The 19,493-nt window shown below is 44.4% G+C and overlaps 1 protein-coding gene across 2 annotated transcripts in view; it reads left to right on the plus strand.

Annotated features, from left to right (window-relative positions):
• The window catches only part of DCP1B (decapping mRNA 1B), a 131,570-nt gene extending 112,624 nt beyond the window's left edge, over nucleotides 1–18,946 (plus strand). For both annotated transcript variants that reach the window (XM_068277226.1, XM_068277227.1), the window contains exon 11: nucleotides 18,889–18,946. The gene's annotated coding sequence lies outside the window, so the exon portion shown is untranslated. The remainder of the gene's footprint in view (nucleotides 1–18,888) is intronic.
• Nucleotides 18,947–19,493: the final 547 nt, after the last annotated feature.

Consider the following 19,493-nt stretch of genomic DNA (forward strand, 5'->3'; position numbering starts at 1 on the left):
AGGAATACTGAAGAGTCATTGGGAATATGGCAAAAAAGAATGGAGATGGCCATTCCATATGGACCTCCAGTCTGGTGAGCTTTAGGGTATTGCCACCAAATATGTCAGAGTGAACCTAAAGAGGCACAGCCTCTGAAACATGTCGGAGACTTACTGCAGTCAAGCTTATGTTCTCTGTCTGGATTGAAATATGCTCGGTGTAAAAGCTTGACAGAGGACTCCATTGTTAAATAATGCATATTTTTTTGGGTGAGAGTTCGTCAACAGTAGGCCCAACGTTTTTTAGACAAGGGTTTACCAATATCCTGTTCCCATTTAATTAAAAATGGAGGTTTGGAGAACCAAGAATAGTCCTATATTAGTTCCCTTTTTAACGGATTATCTTTACATCTGATTTTAAAATGTGTATATGTAGCCATATAGTTGGTAAAATTAAATGTTTTCACAAAAATGTTTGATGTTTCTTTTGGGTCTCAGGCAGCAGCTGATAACTGGTATAGATATAATAAACAGCAGATTAGCAGGAACGTTACATTAAAGTGATCCCAAGGTGATATTTATTTCCTTTTAAACTATACCAGTTGCCTGGCAGCCCTGCCCATCTATTTGGCTGCAGTAGTGTCTGAATCGCACCAGAATCAAGCATGCAGCTAATCTTGTCAGTTCTGACAATAATGTCATAAACACCTGATCAGCATATGCTTGTTGAGGGCCTATGGCTGAAAATATTAGAGGCAGGGGATCAGCAGGATGCCGGACAACTGGTATTACTTAAAAGGAAATAAATATGGCAACCTCCATATCCCTCTCAACTCGAGTTCACGTTAAATGTGATAGTAAGCCAGAATTATCAGCATCTTATTGACCATCTCTAATAAGCAGTGAGACATTTTATGAATTGGAGAACGCCCGCTCTGCTTGCAGCTGCCAGTTTTGTACATCTCTCTGGAATGGCTGCATCTCATATAAAAACTGTATTACTGTATGATGGAGTAGTTAATTAATTCATCAATCTCTACCATCAATACTAACTATAAACAACTACTAACAATGAAGAGTGTGGGAGGGTGCACCTGGGCATTACCCCTCCAGCAGGCAGCAAACCTTGTGCTATCAGAGTGGAGTGACCCCCTGGTGACATGCAGCAATGTTTATACTGGCCACTTGTCTATAGATCTGCAATGCAGCACCACAGCTCTGGGTCACTAACTGTTAATCCTGGGACTGTTCATTTCTGCCCAGACAGAAAGTGGGCAGAGTGTTTATTTAGTGCTTCTACATTAGCTTTTCCTGCCAGAACAATCTGCACTTTCTTATTCGGTTCGGGGACAATTCATCTCATGCAAACAACTACAAATGATGAGAAATGCTACCAGTCTGCCTCTTCCCCACTTCACCCAAAATCAACACCCAGATTGATGTGTTCACAAGGTCCACCTGTCTGCAGAAACCCAAGCAGCCATTATATGTTCAAGATCTCCGGTCAGAAAGACTTACGAATGCTGAATTTTGATTGGTTTCTTTCAATACTTGTATTTTAAATGAGTCTTTCCTCCCCACTTTGAAATACAAAGGAAGCTGTTGCTAATTTCCTTTACTTGCCTGAATTCTGCTCCTCTGTCAGTGTCCATGTCCCTGGCCTGTAGTAAGCCTGTAGTAAGTTGGTTGGCTGTCTTTAATTAGAGCACTAGATTTTCATATTTGTTCTGGACCAGTGACAGTATTGGGGTAGGGACCAGGCATTTTATCATACATGCGGATCTGAAAATCGGTACCCAAGCTGAAGTGGCTCGGTGCTACTGTGCAGGTATGCCCGTGGTTGCACGACCGCAGCATTACCGTGCTCATGCCAGAGGAAGTGCGCAGCACTGATCAGCTGGAGGGTCCGCGAGCAGCAACGGGGACATCAAGGGAAACCTCATCAGAATCTAGAGGCTTCCCTCTCCTTAGGCAAGACTCATGGGAGTAGCAATGACCCCTGCCATCACAGCAGGCCCCAGAGGCTTTGGGGGCCCTTCCTCCTCCCTCTCCCCAACCGCAAGTACAGCCTATTAGTAAAGATGACTCCCCATTCACTCACAAAAAGTGATTTTTTTTTTTTATTTTTTTTTTGTCGAGGCCCTCTATTCAAGCATTCCACATATGGAGGGCCTAGAAACCATCAGATCTGTTTTAACATCTTTACCTATTGATGCCATACCACACAGCATGTTTCTTTTGAGACTGCTGAGGTTTATCTTGACCAATAATTTTTTCACATTTGACTCCGCCCACTACTTCCAGGTACAGGGCACAGCGATGGGGACAACATGTGCCCCGTCCTATGCATGGAGTTGCGCTCTAAGAATCAACTGCCTGTACACAAAGGGGAGAGTACTGGATATCATGTTCCCCTCAACGTTGAGACTCCTGCCACATTGGTGGGTACCTGGATGGCCGGTCGATTGATTCCCTCCTTCCCTGTCCAGGCTGGCGTGCGGGAGCAGCAGTCTGGTCCGGCTTCGGTCGCGGTGTTTCCGGAGGATACTGGCCACAGCGCTGCCGACAAGGGGGATTCCAGCTCCACTGCAGTTGCGCTGTCCGCGCTTGATGGTGGCCATGTCGCGAGGGAACCTCCGCTTTCTGCCGCTACAGCCGGGGGAACTTTAGGGGGAGACACATCCTCTGGAAGTGATGCCATGACTGACTCTCAGCGAGAGGTGGAGCCGGTATCTAGAGCCCCGGCATCACACAGCTCTCCGAGCTCACCTCTCCTCTCTCAGCTGCCGACACAGGATCTTCTCCGCTTGGCCCAACAACAACATGACATTCCTTCTACTGCCGCGGTTACGCTTCCTTGCTCCAAGTTGTCCTCTATGGTTCTTTCTGAGGACTCATGTAAACCTCCTTCCACGGTGAGTGACTTACACATACAACCTCTTGTGCCACATTGTTTGGGAGCTATTTCGAAGCACTCATATGGAATCAATACCCTTGCTGGTACACACTTTACTTCAGTCTCTCATTCTGTGGCCCCGTCTAACATTATTACCTCCAATGCTGCTGTTATTTCACATGCTTTACCTCAGACTTTGGCTTCCAACCAGAACTTTCCCATCCATGCAGGCATGCAATCTTCCTTTATGGATTTACAGAGACTGAACTTTGCTCCCTTTGTTCCACCTTCCCATATGCCATCCTTTGTTAATATGCCTGCCCACATGTCATTTCCCTATCATACACTGGGACATTCTGCTGGTTTTTTACATAGACCTATGTTTGCAGGTCAACATCAGGATTTTTCATCTGTGTCAATGCAAAGTGATATTTTACATATGCCCTTAAATATTAATTCAGGATATTCTTTGCCTTCTGCTGATTATGCTTTGTCCACACAAGCCGTTGAAACTGCACGGTCACCTGATCAACCTGCTAACTTGGATGCCGATCTGTCTTCTAATGATACTGTATATAATGAAATAACTTTTGGTCCTTCAGAGATGTCCTCTGGACAAACTGATAATATTGTCAGTGAAATTAATTATAATTTTGATCCCAATACAAATCCAAATACTTTTGGTGACCTTTTGCAAGACTCTGATCGCAAAAATAAGTTTGTCGGTTTTTTCAGGTGACAGTAATGCAGTCAGCATGCAACCAGAACTTATGATACATTCTCTGTGTACTACATTGGAGTGCTTGATGGATAAGGAAGTGCGTCTCTGGTGGGACGTCACTAGTTTAAAACATTATATCAGTAAGGGCATTATTCCCAGGGGCCTAAGAATCAAAAAGATTCCCACTACAATATATTCAGACAAATTTGTCATAGAGTGGAATCAGATCCTGACGGATTGTTCTCTGCAGCTTATGAGACTAATAGTCTCGTATGAAGAGCAAAAGTTGGTAGATCTTAAGCTGCAGATTGACAAAACTACTCGGGATCTGAGAAAGTTTGACTCCTTGAGTCTCTATGATGATTTAAATAACAAACTCAAAAATAATATTAGCAAACTTGAAACTATCATCATGGAGACCAAACGGGTCAAATTCCTCAGGGACACCAATGATTATAATCGCAATGTGGTTTACGAATGGGGAAGATGGGAATCCTTTCACAGGTCCCCCAAGTCTATCCTGAAGAAATACACTCCTAGAAAAAATGTGAGCTTTAGTTCTCTTGATACTTCAGGCTCTCAATCAGACATCTCTGAGATTCCTGACTCAAATCGTAGAGACTTATTGTCCATTTTTCCTAATTCTGTCCACCAGACAGGGGACCCTCCCCCACTTCAAACCTCAGGGGTTCCCATTTCCCAGCCCTCTTACTACAGGACACAGAGAAAATCAAACAGAAACAAAAAACGCAAACAAAAAAGAAACGTATTAGACGAGCAGGGCGCAAGCATAGCAAGTCGAAGTACCAGGTAGTTTCCAATGGGGAGTCTTCCATACATAATGTAGTTAATCTTTCCAGTTACACCCTCTCTCCTGATCAGGTAAAATTGTTATCTAAAGGCCTATCTTTTGCCCCTTCCAACCATTTTGATTTATTCCGCACCATTTTGGACCTTAATAGATTTGTTAGAAACCTAGTAGTGAAAAAACATTTTTTTGAAGATTTTTCTCAGTCAACCGAACCCTGCTTGCCACTGTCCTCGTTGCGGATTGAAATTGAGGATATTCCCTCCTTCTGTGACGTTAGGAACATTTTGTCATTACAGGCTTTGGATGACAGTAACACTACTGGAGTGGATATCAAACGGGTGGCACCCATTAGAGTGTCCAACCCTTCCTTTTATCCAATTAACGCTAGGTCCCCTGAACTTGACACTTTTCAAGATCTCATTGAGAGGGAACTTACAGGTTTAACAAGGTCTTCCAGGGCATCGTCTGACCTCTCGCCCTCTGAGCGGCAGGCTTTGATTTCTTTAAAGAATAACACTGATATTGTAATTCGCTCTGCCGACAAGGGCGGTGCAGTCGTTGTTCTGGACGCTGCAGACTACCGGTCGGAGGCTCTGAGACAGCTAGGGGATGCGGATGTGTATCGGCCCTTACTCCGAAATCCTACTATGGACTTTCTCAGTGATCTTCGGGAGCTTTTGGAACTGGGTCATAATATGGGCGTTATTACTAAAGACATGTCAGATTTTCTATGCCCATCTCATCCCATTGTCCCTGTTTTCCATCACCTCCCGAAGATACACAAGCCGGGCGCTCCCCCCCGGGGCCGACCCATCGTTGCGGGTATTGGCTCCGTGGGTGAGCGCCTTGGCGAGTGGGTCGACGCACATCTGCAGCCCCTGGTCTTGAGGCTACCTGGCTACCTACAGGACACTCGACATGTCTTGTCCACCTTCGCCAATTTTGTGTGGGAGGAACATTTTCATTGGGTAACTTTGGATGTTGCCTCTTTATATTCCTCAATCCCACACGGACTTGCGCTGAAGGCTCTGGACTTCCATCTTGTCAAATACTCAACTTTTGACGTTTCTTTGCAATCTTATCTCTTGAGGGCCGTGGAGTACCTCCTCACACACAATTATTTTATGTTTGATTCGGGGTTCTACCTCCAGAGATGCGGAGCTTCTATGGGGGCGAAATTTTCCCCCTCCCTAGCGAACCTATTTATGGGGTGGTGGGAGGAGCTCCGCATCTTTGGGGATGAGAACCCCTTTGCTTCCCATATCATTTGGTATGGTAGATTTATAGACGATTTGCTTTTGGTGTGGGGGGGTCCTCCCGGCCTTCTCGAGGACTTTTTACTTTATGTCAATAGTAATGAACTCAATCTAACATTCACTATGAGTTATCATAATACACACATTGACTACTTGGACTTGACTTTGACTGGGGATCCTTTAACTCATTCTGTTTTGACTAAAACATATCGTAAGCCCACAGCAGGCAATTCTATACTTCTTGCCAGTTCCTGCCATCCAAGACATACCATCAATGCTATCCCCACTGGAGAGTTCACCCGGGCAGCTCGCAACTGCTCCAGCCCTGAACAGTTGGAGCAAGAATGCCTCTTGGTGGAAAATAGACTTAGGCAAAGAGGTTATACAAAACGACAACTAATCAGGGGACGATCTAGAGGCACCAGAAAATCACGTAATGAACTTTTACACATTAGAGACGGGGGTAGTGACCGAGACGATAGGGTGACGTTTGTCACAGAGCATAGTCTTGAGTTTCACAAAATTACTAATACCGTGAGGAAATACCTCCCAGTTTTGCACTCTGACTCCAAACTCAAAGTTATTTTGGAGAAGGGGTGCCGTTTTTCTGCTCGCAAGGCACCTACCCTTGGGTCGATCCTTTCCCCTAGTCTCTTCCAATCCTCCCTCCCGTCCCGTCCTCCTACGTGGCTTACAACGGTGGGATCTTACCCTTGCGGGTTTATAACCTGCCATTACTGCCATTGTCATAGAAAGGGTTCTTCCATAGTCTCTTATGCTACGGGTACAAATTTTCCTATCAAACAGTACGTAAATTGTGATACCAAATATGTGATTTATGTTATTTCTTGTACAGTGTGCCATTTGCAATATGTGGGGTGTACCACCCGCAACTTGAGAGCCCGCATTGCTGAACACTTTTGTGGTACAAATTGGAACACCTTCAAGAAGTCGGTGGTTTCTAAACATTTTCAGAACGTACACAAAGGTGATCTCTCTTCTTTTGTCTTTCAAGGGGTAGAGCGTGTGGTTAGCCCTAAGAGGGGTGGGGACACATATAGGTTACTTCTAAGGAGAGAGGCATACTGGATTCATAAGATGGATACTCGTATCCCTAAGGGTCTCAATACACGCTGGGATCTGAGTTTAGTCTACGACCATTAACCTTCCTCTCCTCCACCCTCTCTCCTGCAAAGTACCATTTTCTACGGGCAACTGAAATTGCATTCTTTCCATCCAGGGTTGATTCTTTTATACATTTACCTTTTTAATCTGTTTTATCAACTTTTGATATTAATATTCATGTATTATGTATATTTGTATATGTCTCCTTTAAGGAGAAGGCTGATTGAGGTATGGGGTGGAGTTCATTCTTCTCCCACCTACATAAAGCCTTCCCCTTGCAGGTTCACTTTTAGCTATGACTAAGGGCAGATTGTAAGCCCGACACGCGTCAGCTGAACCTTGTGGTTTTATTGCCATGTCATCTGGAATTTACTGAATAAAAAGACTACAGCACTTTCTACCAGCATTTGGCTTGCGGATCCTTCTATGCACATTTCCGAACTGGTCTGGCTCCTTTTGATCCTGCACCTGCTGTTTAGTCTAAAGGGGGTAGAGCGTTTTGAACTTCTCTCATCCGTCCTATGCATGCCTGTACCTGGGGGAGTGGGAAAGATGCATCTTCTCGGATGAGACCTTGGGTGGGTACACGGGACATGTACTCACCTGGAATTGTTTTATAGATGATATATTTCTAATCTGGACAGGAACAGAACAGTCATTATTGGATTTGGTACAGACCCTGAATGTAAATGTATTCAATTTCGAAATTCACCATGAGTAAGGACAGACATAGCATATCCTTCTTGGATGTTGCTTTCTCAGTGGATGATGATGGAATGTTGCAAACAAATCTATATAGAAAGCCGACGGCAGCCAATGCTTTATTATATGCCAAAAGCTTCCATCCAAGACATCAAATACGCAGTATTCCAGTGGGTCAATATTTAAGAGGAACTGTTCGGATGATGAGTCCATTCGGACTCAGGCATCTGATCTCCAGGAGTGATTTTTGGAAAGGGGATATCCCAAGAAATATCTGAAAACAGCTTATAAACGAGCGAATGAGGTTTCTAGATCTGATTTGTTCTATAATTCATCACCCCGCCGACAAAATCGGGGCACCCCTGATAAGGTATTGTGATAAACACATGCAAATATGGTTATTGCTCCAGAAACACTGGCACATACTTATGGGTGACCAACGAGTTGCCCCCTTTGTCTCTGATAAACCCTTGATCACTTTCAGAAAAGCCCCTACTATAGGGGACAAATTGGTGCGTAGCCACTATGCTGGAAAGAGTGGTCCAGGGAATCTATGCAAATGCAAAGTACCAGGCACATATCCCTGCCAATCATGTAACCAATGTAGATACATCCACATGGGGAAACAGCTTGTCCTGACAGCCCAAAATTTTACATTGACGACATGACACTATACAAATTGTGAGATGGAAGGAATCATATACCTACTTATTTGCCCCTGTGGGGCATTTTATGTGGGCAAGACAGGTAGAACATACAATAGACGTATATATGAACATACATACAATAATGAAGAAAAACATCAGACACCTGTGGCCAAACATTTTGCCAGATGTTAGAATGCAAATCCTTTGAAGCTCTGATTCTTTGGCTTGGATCGGGTGCACAGGGACCCTCGGGGGGAGGTGATTGGGATGGTAAATTACTCCAGTGTGAGGCCTTTTGGATATATAAAATAAAAACATTCAGAGCACCAGGCCTAAATGATGGCATAGATTATGCTCCTTTTTTGTAGTGACCTTGATCTTGGGGGTTGTGTTTTCTCCTTGGCCCCGTGGTCTCCCGGGTTGCGCTTCTGTGTCTGCTCCTGCCTTATTGATAATGTAATGGGATTTATTGTATGTGATTGAGCTTTTCCCATACAACTTTGATAGCCAAGTAATTCATTACCAACTACTTTTAGTGGGCGGGCCTTGGTGACTTCCCTCCCCCTACTGTGATTCCCGTCCCTCACATGTCACCCGTGGATCAAATACTGGATTCAGTTTAATTTATTTCTATTTTTGAATTTATTTAAAAAGTTTATTGATATTGATTCATAATAGAATGGGAGGGGCTTTCTGTCCCTCTCTCCTTATTCTAAACTTGTAGATTTATATGTTTATAGCTTTGGATAGAGAATTATGGTGAATTGACTTTATGTAATTTAAACACCTTGTGCCTATCTGTGGCAGTGACGTTATGGCCCCCTCTGGTCGTTTGATGAGCCTGTATGGGGGTCCAGATGTGTGGAGTAGATTGCCTGCTGCCTCTAAGTTCCATATGGGGAAAGTCCCCTTGTCCTAGTTTGGTGTGCTGATGAGGCTGTCCCTGCTCATCTTGTCCCTTGCTGGCTTAAGGGTGGGGGTCTGGAGCGCATCCTGACCATTGTGGTATGGCGCATTGGGCGGCCGGGGGACACTGAAGTATCTGCTCAATCCACCAGCAGGTGTCTCAGTCCTTACCATCTAGCTGGATCATGCGTTCCAGCGTGCGTTCCAATTGCTCTCACCGGCGCTTCCTCCCAGATGGCTGCTATACCACCTGAAAGACTGGAGGGCGTGGCGAAAACTGAACACATTGCAGTGACTGCGACTGCCGCTCCTCCTATTACTTCCCGCCTGCCCGCTCTGCATAATGCGGTGACGTAGCAGTGGGGATGTGGTTCCTGGAGGGGCGGGGCAGCGTTCCCCGGCCGACCGGCGCCATTTTAGGCCGCCGTTCTGCTCCAGTTCAGTACACTTTGGAACCTGCCCTGACGATGCTGGTAATCTGACCAGTGAAACCGGTCGGCAATGGGGCCCCTTGATAGACCAAGCCTGCACAGAAGGGAAAAAGGCTATGGATGGCATCTCCTAACACCACCATACACGCTTTGGATGAGTATCAGTGACTTTTGTATGCCTATCACTCCTACAAGCACTATATGGCAATTAAATGTGCACTAATATGGAACTGCTTTCTGCTGCAAATATTGATATACCACTATTGACTGACTTGCAAATATATGCCAATTACCTACTGCACAAAGGTGAACTTGTACTGGCTTGAATATTATAGGAAAAACAGCTTGGCATTTGGGACAGTGCTGCAAAAGGTTGATATCCTTGCGGACTTGTATACTTAATTCCTGCCCCTGCTGATAAAACTCCTAGAAATGATATGAATATCATAATTATATGAGCACCTCAATGCTATCTACTATTAACATCATAAAGGGCAACTCTGCATAAGGATTGTATCCTGGCGAATTCCAACCTTGTCCTGGAAAGAATCACAAACAGCAACTCTGCATAAGGATTCTCTATCCTGGCAGACTTTGACTATTGTCCTGGAAAGTGGTAACTGAATAAGCACACCAAGCAAAATTATGACTGCTTCTCTTGGGAAAACCTTGGAGACAAAAGTACACATACCCCTTGCCATTTAGGTTTCAACGGCCTGTTCATTGAACTTACAAAGGATCCATATAGATATTAGATAACTGGCCAGTTTATTTAGCAATCTTCTGATACTGTGGTACTATACTGATGTTACAGGGGGGTGATTCTTTGCCCCCCTCTCATGTGCTAATCCCATATGTGCAAAAGGCTTTTTGGTCTTTTTTAACAAATTATTTTATATTTTGTGGATATTGATAAATAAAAGTAATTTTTTACTTTTCTAGATATATATTTTCTATTCCCTTTCTTTTAGTTTTGATTTTTATTTTTTTGTTTCCAGATGCTGCATCACAGCAGACCACTCTCTGCTGCCATTCGCCGGCTCTTAATCACATGGGGTTCGGGGAACAAGGGGGCTCCATGCTATCATTTTTGCAGGGGGCCCTATTAAGTCTAGTTATGCCCCTGGCAATGTATTTATGATCTTGAGCTCCTGCTTGGGTTCTCTTTAAAGAGAATCTGTGACAAAAAAAGAGGGGGGGATGTGCTTACCTCGGATGGGAGATGCCTCTGGATGCTAGAGAGGCTTCCCTGCCTTACCCAGCCATCTGGATCCAGCACTGGCTACCCCAGAGAGCGGCAATAATATTTACAATTGACACTGCGCACATGCATAGTAGTGGCTTTCCACTCAGGCTCCGGCGGAAATAGCCGAGCACGATCAGGTCCGCTCTATGCACAGGCGCATATGGCATGTGCGCACACCGACAGAATGACCGACAAGATCCTCCTGGGTCTCAGCGCTTTATCCCCTCTACTGAGGAGGAAGGGGAAAGCTTCCCCCTCCCAAGGTTAGTACCCCACAGGGGCTCTTTTTTTGTTACAGATTCTCTTAAGACATAACTTTTATTAGCCTTCCTAAACCCTAAAAATATATATATATATATATAAAGGGCTCAACAGTGTAAAATGATGTCCAGGTATATGATATAAACATGAATGCTGCACAAAGTATAAATGTGCTATAAGGGAAGTTAGTAGACTGTTCACTAGTCATAAAACCTCCTTATACAATGTAATACTACAAACATTAAAAAAAAAAAATAAATAAAGTGTAATATTATGGAGCTAGGGACCAATTAATCACAGAGGAATAAGGGGCAAATAATAGCTCTGTATCAAAAGTATACTTGTAGCTTAACATATCAGTCAAAAACGGCTAATGCAATAAATGTGAATGCAGTATACCTTGCTACTAGTGTTGACTCATTCGGAATTCGCCTGACCTGAATCTTCGTACTTGCCCTCCACAGCAGGGGGTATTAACTCAACCTTGTCACCGTGTGTGCTGCCCTTCATGTCACATACTTCCTCCTTCACTGCTACGTTAGTATCACATGTTGCTTTTCAGTGCTTTTGCAACGCAATGGTGCCGAAAAGTCGCCACATGCTAGATGAACAGTGCAATGAGCCATATAGTACCATAAAAAAACATGCTTCACTGTAAACTCGCACGTTGTCCAGTAAACTTTCAGCATGTTGTGTGTTACTCCCAATGGGATCCACCACATTGCACCATCTGTGAACGCACCATAGAAATATCATTGCATCGCGTTGTGGTGCAACAACATTGTCTGTTGGGACAGAACCCAAAGGATTTAGTGTGAAGGAACCCTTGGATGGGTGGATGGATACTCAGGATGGAGCAGACATATTTTATTTGGAATAGTGAGCATTAAAAGAAGCAATGACCAGCTGCCCAGGACAAGAAATTATTTTATGGATGGCAATGGGTAAAAGTTCTGCCTTTTATTGGCCAGAGTACCTGTTTTTTATTCCAGGCCTGGAAGGGGTTAAGTAAAAACTAATTGCCGAGCCTAATTTCCCATCGGATGTGAGTGGAGCGCAGTTCATTAATTCCACTCTTGCTGACTCTGTTCCCCAACTAATCAATGGAAGCCATTAATTCTAAGCAAGCTGAGGAACATTAAACTGAACGTTTAAGGAGAATTATGTTCCGCTTCAACTCTGTTTACTGGTCCAGAAATTAAATATTTGACTATTCTGTAAGAACACTGTAACCAGTGCTTATGTCTGTTCAAACAGCCATATCCGTCATGAGTAAAGCAGGACACAGCCCAGGATCTGAATGTCGGATCTGGTTATTTGCATGTTAGTTCTGTATTTCTCTCTCTCCCCCTCTCTCTGACCTTCCTGCCCCCTTATATGTTCTCTCTTCCTTCTTCTCATTCTCTTTCTCCATTACATTCTCTTTCCCACACCTTCCTTAGTACCCCACCACCACCATGCCCCAGCTCATTCTCTCCCTTCCCTACCCCTATTCTGATCCTTCTCCCCACCACCCCCTTTCTGTCTCCCCTAAACCCTCTTTTTTGTCTTTCTTTCCTTTAGCCTTTTCTCTGATCCCCTCCCCCTTCTCAGTCCTTTCACTATACGTTTACTATACTCCTGCTTAAATTCAGATCTGACTCGATCATGCCAACAAAAGCTGATTTAGATAAGACCTTAAGGCTGGGAGCACACATGTTAGATTTGTGCGCATTTTGCGCACAAGGCAAAACATACACTTCTGCACTGGCCTTTGTAGTCCATGGCCCTCTGAGGAATTTTGTGTCTCTTGTGTTTGTCGTTCATGGTTTATGCCACAATTTTAAATAATACAGCAGTTTGCTTTTTCTCACGCAAAACACACTTTCCAAATTAAATTAATTGCGCCAAAATCCTAAAAATTGGGAACAGTCATGGAAAATCATGGGCAGAAAATGCGATTGCAAACTCAGAACAAATGCAGAGCACTGCATACCTCCAGAAACACGAGAGAAATCGCCAACACAAGTGTGCTCCCAGCCTTAATGACTAATTCTATATGCCTGGGTATATAACATTCACTTTCAGGCATGTTGCATAACTCAGTTATGTAACGTACCTGAAGAAATAAAAGTTTGCTTTCTTAAAACATAAAGTGTTTGCGATAATTCAGGTTGGAGTGAGCTCTGAGATGTCTCCCAGTGCATCACTGCTGAAATAATACCTGAAGAAGAAACTTTAAGTTTATGTGTAATTAGTCATTATAGATATTAGATATTACAACTCCTAAGTTAGTCATGAGGTGGGAGAGGGAGAGTACTGTTGAATTCCAGTGATGTGCTTTTATGGTAAGAGGAATTAAAACAATCCTCCGCAAACACACTGATGGCAATAACAAACTGATGGGGTTCTTCTATCCCTCCTTTACTCCATGCAGAATGAAAATAAATATTTTGGTGAAGGTTTGGCTGTCATGCATGAGCTGGTTCTGTTTGAAAAATGAGTGACTCTGGATGCACACTGTATGACTGCACTAAGTGAAATCCTGAGATGGTGGAAGCTGATAAGAAGTACTGGAAGTGTTGAGTGATTAATTAGGAAGTAACTTGGCATCTGAAGCAAAAGGCCCTCTGAAATCCAGTCTCCAACTGAGGCAGGAAGTGCAGCACTAGCTTAGCAAGCATGGCCAAAGTAGGCAGCTTTATTATGGATAACGTGTTGAGGTATCTGCAAAGATGAGTAAGGCCAGAGAGTACAAGGTACAGAGTCCACCAGCAGGACAAAGTGTATCAAGACAGGAGCATTCCCAGAGTGTGTTGGATAAAACAGAGAGGCTGGCAAACTGTGGATCCACCGCCAACAGCTGCCCATGTGAAAGCCTTAGCTAAAAGAAGATGATTTTCAAAGGGGACAGTGGAAAGGATAGCTAGACTGCAGAAGGAGCAGAGTCCTCCAGCAGCACATACTGTAATATATTATTATAGGCTGCAGTTTTCACTATTGGACATTTCACTCACTGGCTGTTGGATGACTCCTGAATATTGTGCTGAGTGAGATCCATCCCAGGGGTTCTTTCACCCCCTCGCTGTAGATTCCTGCTGAGTGGGTCCTGGCTGTATGTCAATCACTGTCAGATGAATTGATCCATGAGAGGCAGGAAACTTTACAAGGAATGCAGTTTTAACCCGATGAAACACCTATTGCTGTTGATAAGGCAATACTCAGAACAGTTATATGCAGCATGTAGGAGATGAAAAGGTGCGCAGTATGATGGTAAATAATAATAATAAATCTGCTCAGTAGGGGCACCATTCCATTGAGAGAACAACTGCTATTTTTGTTTTCTGCTAGCTTACTCCAGAGAACTATGGCCACAGCCATTACTGACCTTCAAAGCGCTACTTGTCTGGCTGTGATAATTACACAACCCATGTAGAACAAATCTACAGATTCTGAACTCATGGGAGAGACCTGCTGATCCACCATCTTGTTCAAGGTTAATGATAGCCGAAAGCCTAAAGATGTGTACATACGCACAACTACTGTCAGCTGCAGCTGTCAGGACCCAATAGCTCGGAGCGACAGCTCCAGGCAGAATCGCATGCAAACAGTTGCTTGGCTACAGCCAAGTGATATTTACTGTTGCTATAGAGGGGGCTGGAGGGACCACTGTCTACCGCACTATGGAGTGGCTACTGGGGGTAAGGTAAAGAGGGGAACAATGCATTCAGTCATAGGTATTGCTTAAAGATTCAGGGTGCCAGATCTTTAAATTACCTTGTGCATCATCACTTGTACACAAATTATATTGTCAACCAAGATGGCCTCATTGCCTGCCTTAGTCTGGTTCTGCCTAGCATGGGTACGGGGTTTTTGTTTATCCATCCACTGAAGGTTTTAGGCATAGGCAAACCAGACCTACACCTGTTTTAACACCTCTAGAAGGGGGCATCACAAAGCTATTAGAACACTGTGCTTTGTGAAATTCTAACTGCTGGCTTCATAAAGAAAGGTATGGATGGTAATATTTATATCTAAACGGGCATTGTTGATTAGCATAACAAAAGAAGTCCTATGGCAGGTGCTATTTACGTGCTAATTAAGCTGTAATTGTTTTAGATTTGGTCTGTATTGAGTTTTGCAGCTCTTTATAATGCCCAAGACAATATTCCGTTGTGCAAAGACTTAAGGCCCATACACACGTCTGATTTTTGCGAACGACTGGTCATTTGAACGTCCCGTCGTTCAGTTGTCCGCCCGCCAAATCGAGCGTGTGTACAGACTGTCGTTCGCGTGATAAGACTGAGTTTGCGGCAGATCACTCAGTCTTATCACGCGAAGGACAGTCTGTACACACGCCCGATTTGGCGGGCGGACGACTGAGCGACGGGACGTTCAAACGACCCGTCGTTCGCAAAAATCAGACGTGTGTATGGGCCTTTAGACTGTATGTAAACACTATGATGATTTTTATAAAGTGGCTACACATGCCTCATAGTAATTTATAGAAAGGGCTGGCTATGAATTTGGGATGGTGTCGTGTGTGGCCTGGTAATAATTTCTGTATATTCAACTAATGTAGGTAAGTGGTGGAGCACTCCTCTATCTTTGTCAGCGATGTGCCTCGGCTGATCCAGCAACACTCCAGATCCAAAAGTCCAAAGAAAGTAATGGCCGACACCATCCAGATTGTATTATAGCTCTTTTATTAAGCAATCATGCAAGATGCACAAAGCGACGTTTCGAGGCAGTCTGCCTCTTTTTCAAGCTATATCGTGCAAGTAACACTAAGAAATAGGGATGATCGGAAAGGTCGATTTCCGATTCCGCGGAAATTTGGAATTCTGTCAGAATGAAATTCCATAACCATAACATTCCGGTGGTATTTAGCTGAATTCCGCAGAATTCCGTGTTCCGCCGGTACAATTTCAGTAATCTCATTTGAAACCTCGTTTTTGAAACATCGTAGGCCATGGGACCTAGTAGCTGTTCCACCAGTCATTTTTTTTTTTTTTGGACCAGCAGGAGTTGTCGTAGGCCATGGGACCTAGAGGTGGTTCCACGGCGGTCATTATAATTTTTTTTTAAAGCAGCAGGAGTACTACACTCAACTAAGCAATCACCTAACTCACTCTCACTCTGTCAAACACTTAGGGCCTATTACACTTAATCAGTCGGTATGTGTTAATGTGAGTTAGTGCGCGTTGGTACGCGTTTTTTCCATAGCAGTGCATTGGGAAGAAGATTTCAGTTAAAACGTGTTACGTGTGAAAGGTGCCATAGAAAAACATGGGCATTACTTTGAAAATCAGTTCTTTACGTTTTAAGTGAGAGCAACTGATTAAGTGTAAAAGGGCCCTAAGCCGGCGGCCTGGCTGGCTCTGTCTAACCCTCTCTCCACACAGCAACTACTACTAACACACTACACTACAATCTATCACTCAAACTAACAATCTGTCTGTCACTCTCTCACAAATACACCTAGCTAGCTAGCTACTACTACTAATATAGCTCACACTAATCTAACTCTCTCACACAGTCTTTAAAAAGACTTTTGGTTTATATACAGTCTTTAAAAAGACTATTGTTTTATGTTGAAACAACTAATATGGGTCTGTCTCCAACACCAGACTGAAACCCACAAGCTTCGTGATTGCACACCTCTCTTATATACAAAATGGGTGGGATAGCTGATGATAGGTAGCTAGGGAGCTGGTTGCTAACGTAGGACTGGTTGGTTTTTGTTAAGACTCTAATTGGTGCAGAAATTCCTATTTTCATGCAGATATCCTGTTTGTTTCACTTTTTAGCTTCTGTCTAGGGTCTTCCTTCTGATTGGCTGAAAAAATCCACATTCTGACGGAATTCCGAATAGCAATTCCGGAGTTAACGTTTAGCGATATAGCATAGCAATTTCGTTCTGATGGAACGGAATAGCCAATTTTCGATCGGAATCGCGGAAATCTGAATTTGCGGAATTCGGTGAGCATCCCTACTAACAAATGACCGTATCATCCCTTTTATATTCAACATGGTGGCTGATGAGCCAATCAGCTATCACTATAGCTTACAACCAATATCTGCAGGTCCTGCCTAGCTGGACCTGATGTGGAACTGCTTAGCTCATCTTCTAATTGGACCATTCAAATATGGTCCTGCCGCTCTCTCACTCTATTGGCTAACTGTTAGAGATTGCGGAAAAGCCGCCGCATGTGCTACTGAGCAGGCAGCTGATTCCGCGTCCAGTGCGGCGGTTTGCACGCGGAAGCGTGTGTCTGGCAGCAGGGCAGAACGTGGAAAAGCCGCCGCATGCAACAACAGGCAGCTGGTTCCGCGTCTAGCGCGGCGGTTTGCAAGCGGCAGCGCGTGTCTGGTGTGGCTGAGTCTGTTAGTGCACATAGGCTTAGGAATACACACGCGCGCGCGCTGAGAGGCAGAACTCTTATACTAAGCAGGAAGAGTCAGCTGACCACGCCGATCAGCTGACTCCAGAGTAGGATACTATTGGTTGAGCAATTAGGGGTGGTGCTGGAGAGCACTACTGCATGTATAGTTCCTGCTGGTCACTTGCAAGTTGTCTGCCGTTGCGATCACTACGTGGAAGCACTCAGACCTAGTCAGATCCTACAGTGTGTTTGAACCAGGTGGACCTGGGAATTCACACTTAGCCAGATTATTTGAATTGTATTCTGTTTATGCTTAAGCTAGTTCCAGGGTGTAGAGACCAAGGACCTCACACCCAGCTTAGGGAACTGTGTTATCATCTGTGTTATACCTATAACTAGCTCCAGGGTGTAGAGACCAAGGACCTCACACCCAGCTTAGGGAACTGCACTACCATCTGTGTTATCTTCCAGACTAGTTCCAGGGTGCTGAGACCAAGGACCTCGCACCCAGAATAGGCATTGTTTGATATATGTTATGACTTATAGCTTTTCTGACTACCCCTCTGTCTTCTGATTCGGTACCTCGCATATCTGATATTCCGTTGCCAGACCCTGCTTGACTTGGATACCGAATCAGCCTTCTGTCTTTGTACTTTATCTGTCAGTGTGTTGCCGACCAGGCGTGCCCGACCTCAAGCTATCTCTCCCCTTAAGAGATAGTGTCATCCACCTTCAGGTTTCACTCACTCTCTGGCCCTTCCGGTCTCCAGCCTGACTCCTCCCCTTGGAGAGCCTCAGGCTACGGGAAGGTTCCTGTGCTCCCAGAGCAGTGTCTCTTTACTGTCTAATGTCGCCTGCTCAGCAGGTGCGTTACTCAAAGTATTACTGTTACACCAAACACTCACATACCTATAGGTGTCCAGAGGTTAGCAATATATCTGTCTTATCGGTGATTCTGCAGATCATCAATAATCGGGTATATATCTGCATTCTTGATGATACTGCAGATCACCAATAATCAGATTCTCTCTGCGTGCTGACACCAATCGTTACACTAACACGTAGGAAACTCCCCTACTGCCAGGCTGGATGCGCTCTCACACGCCCTCCCCAAACCGCCGCACAGCGCATTGGGGAAGCGGCGACTCATGCACTAGATGGGAGGGGCGGGACCTGTCAGTCCTGCCTCCTCCCCTTCTGCCCAGCAGGATGCGATGTAAAGGGCACATCGATGCGCCGCATTGGTCGCATCAGATGAAATGGGAGGGGAGAACTAACCCCACAGGCAGCCAATGGGAGACAGCGAAAGTGTAAACATCAACACTAGCATTTCGTAGCCCACATAGTGATCTCTTGGATCCAGTGACCTAACTTTAAAATGCAGATCATTTTAAAGGCATTACACCTCCATACCACATGATGGAGGTGTAGAGGCAGTACGATATCTATTGGAAACGGCCTCTGATTTCACCAGCTGTCAAACTGAATTTGTTTGTAAATTGCTTATTCTAGTACTAACATGCAATTATTTTCGCTTTGAAGACAGGTACTACCTGCAGAAGAAAGGCACGGCAATAGGGTCAAATGGAGCCCCTCCCTGCGCAAACATTTTCATGGGTGTCTACAAGGAGATGTATGTATACACGAAACATATTTTTCAGGAATATGCATTGAAGTGGCATCATTATATAGACAATGTGTTTTGCGTGTGGGCAGCGCCACGTTCGACCCTAGAAGCCTTTGTTACAGAAATGATGGACAGGTGCCCAGATATTAGACTTACTATCCATTGTTCAGAAAAACAGGTTAGTTTCTTAGATATGATGGTTACCAGGGTTGATGATAGGTTGGTCACTGTCACTGCCTCTATGTTAAGACCACAGATGTAAACTCCTTTCTACATTACGGGAGTTTCCATCCGTGGGCCACTGGGAGGTCCGTTACGATTAGCCTATTGCAGCGAGCATGAAATATTGTTGAGGATCAGACAGCTAGACAGCAGAGATTGAGACAGATGAGTGACAAATTCCTTTCTCGAGGATATCCTTCAGAACTGGTAGAGAAAGCAAACCAAAGGGTGATAGAACCAGCAGCTAGAAGCAGGCCGCATAGACGTAGGAATATGTCAGACCATATCCCGTTCATCA

The sequence above is a fragment of the Hyperolius riggenbachi genome, chromosome 3, assembly GCF_040937935.1.
Source record: "Hyperolius riggenbachi isolate aHypRig1 chromosome 3, aHypRig1.pri, whole genome shotgun sequence".
Classification (NCBI taxonomy): Eukaryota; Metazoa; Chordata; class Amphibia; order Anura; family Hyperoliidae; genus Hyperolius; species Hyperolius riggenbachi.